We start from the raw sequence: 2,892 nt of genomic DNA, 5'->3' as shown, positions 1-2,892 counted from the left end.
ACACGGGAGGCACGGCCTGGGGCGATGCCGGGGTGCCGGGGCCAGCGTGGGCAGCCGGGCCGGGGGAGCAGGAGGCGAGCTGGGCGGGCTGTGGGGAGGAAAAGGAGAGAGGCTCGGTCAGGTCTGGGGGTGACACCCAGGGCTCCTCAAGCTTCTCCTTCATGAGGAGAATCCCAGGCTTCTCCTTCATGAGGAGAATCCCGCTCCTCCTTTGGTGCTGCCAGGAGAGAAGGGCTCATCTGGGAGGCAGCTCCGGCCATCCCAGCCATGCCTGTGCCCGTGTTCCTCTGTCCTGCAGTTCCAGCCACCCCAGCCATGCCTGTGCCCGTGTCCCCCTGTCCTGCAGCTCTGTCCCCTTCCCTGCCCTCCCCCTGCCAGAGCACTGGGCTGTCACACCTTGCCTGCAGGGTCACAGCTGCCACAGCCCCAGCCCCACACCCGCAGGGATGCTGCAGAGGACACAAGCCTGTGTCATTCCTCACCACCATTAGCTGCAGGCACGGAGGAGGCTGCCATCCCAGGAATGTTATGAGCAGCACAACCATGTCATACCCACGGCACCACCAGGGCCAGGAACAGACCCCGAGCCCCAACCCTCATAGTGCCAATGACATCTCCTGCTGGAACCCCAGTGTCCCTGGCTGGGGCTGGGGAAGCTCCAGCACAGCTCAGCCAGCCCTCAGGACAAGCCCAAGCACAGACTGGACAGGACAAGGACAGCACATGCTGCATGCCATGTCCCCTCCCATTTCTCAAGGACTTAGTCCCAGCAAAATGAAATGCAGCTCAAGTGTCCAGGGAGAGGAGCTGAGAGCAGAGGCACGCACAGGACATGCACACACACATGCAGAGATGGCACAGAGAAGGATGAACACACTGAGACACCACAGAGAAGGATAAACTCGGCTCTTTTTCTGTTTTCTACATTTATTTTTATTAGACAGATGAATGCATGGAAGCCATGGCCAAAAAAAATTGAACAACACATGGAAACAAACAATTTCACGGCTGGTGAAATTGAAGTTCAGCTTGTACCAGGCAACTTTCCTCTTCAGGGACTGAGCAGCAGAGGATGAGGAGCAGAAGGCTGGGCTGTGACAGCTCCATCAGCCTGTGGCAGGGCAAAGACAGCTCCTGCCTGCGTGTGAAGGATGGCTGCTTGTTCCACATGCAGTGACTGGTGTTCCACACGCAGTAACTTGTGTTCCACACAGTAACTGGTGTTCTACACACAGTAACTGGTGTTCACAAGCACTGACTGGTGTTCTACATGCACTAACTGGTGTTCCACACACAGTAACTGGTGTTCCACATGCACTAACTGGTATTCCACATGCACTAACTGGTGTTCCACACACAGTAACTGGTGTTCCACATGCACTAACTGGTGTTCCACACACAGTAACTGGTATTCCACATGCACTAACTGGTGTTCCACACACAGTAACTGGTGTTCCACAAGCACAGGGACTCCCGAGCATGCAGCACAACCCATGGCAGGGGAGCAGCAATGCCAAGCAGAGATGATAAAAAATCAGAGAAAGTAATGGATACAGAGAACATAACAAGCCAAGCAGCAGACAAAATAGAAGTAGAATCAGAGGGACTGACGGGAACACACAGATTTGTTATTTATTATTTATACCCTGACTTGATCTTCCACATGTTACTACATACTGGCAATCCCAACATGCTCAGTGCTCCATGTTACACAAACTCTGCAGAGACTCCAGAGCTCATCACAGCCCAGTGCCTTTGGGCCAACCCTGCCAGGTTCTGGAGAGTATTCCAGTGCTCCGATGTCCAACTACGCTGAGGGTGCTCAGCACCTGATGTAACAAAGCCTTGGGGTTTAAATTTGAAAAAAGGCAGCCTGAGCCTGCTGCCCTGTCCAGCAGTGCAGAATGTGCCTGTGCTTCCAGCAGCAGTGAGAACAACCGCAGAGGGAAGGTCTGGGGTGACTCAGTTTGAATTCATCTGAGGAGGTTTATCACTGATGGGGTAAGGAAGGGCAGGACAACCTCCCTGGCTCAGCCACACCAGATCAGACTGTCCAGCCCTGATCCTGCCACAGGGAGGGCCAGAGTCACTGCTGGGGAGACAGTGACATAATGAGTGTCCCCTGTTCACAGGGAGTTGCCCTGGAAGGACTCCAGGGCCTGCATGCACCCCCCTGTCCAAGGGCTCCCACTCCCTGCCAGCTCTCTCCAGAAGCTGCCCCATCCCTGGGGGTGCCCAAGGCCAGGTTGGATGTGGCTCTGAGCACCCTGGGACAGTGGAAGGTGTCCCTGCCCCTGGCAGGGGGTGGATTGAGATGAGCTTTAAGATCCCTTCCAATCCAAACCATTCTGGGATTCTATGATCTCCCATCTTCTGTAAAATCCCACCACTATTAAAAAGGGATGAACAATGTGAACTGGAGAGAGGCAGCTTCCCAAACCTCAGTGCTTCCACCCAGTTTCTTTGCTCCCCCAAAATTTTAACAAGCAAGGAAGCTTTTCTGTCCCTTCAATTCCCTTTACCGGGCTTTGCAGGAATCTTCACACTTCTGGTAATCATTGGCCTGGTCCAGGCATGCTGGGCTTTTCCAGCAAGGCCTGGAATCTTTATCCCTGAGCTCTTTAGCACTAATGTGGCATTTCAGCTTGCCTTATTCTACAGAGCAAATGAAAAAGAAAATACTACCTAAAGTTGAAATCTGCTCTCAACACCTCTACCATGTTCTCCTTTGCCTCTGGGCTACAAGCCAGTGACAACTGCAGCTACCTCCTGTTGGATTTTTAACAACAGAAAAAAGAGCAGGAAAAAGACAAGACAAGAGGTGGGAAGGATTGGATAAAATCTCTCTTGGCTCTGGCAGGGGCAGCTCTCTGCACCTGCACACCCAGCTCA

This window comes from Geospiza fortis, unplaced genomic scaffold (assembly GCF_000277835.1).
Source record: "Geospiza fortis unplaced genomic scaffold, GeoFor_1.0 scaffold153, whole genome shotgun sequence".
Classification (NCBI taxonomy): Eukaryota; Metazoa; Chordata; class Aves; order Passeriformes; family Thraupidae; genus Geospiza; species Geospiza fortis.
This window is presented reverse-complemented; position numbering follows the sequence as displayed.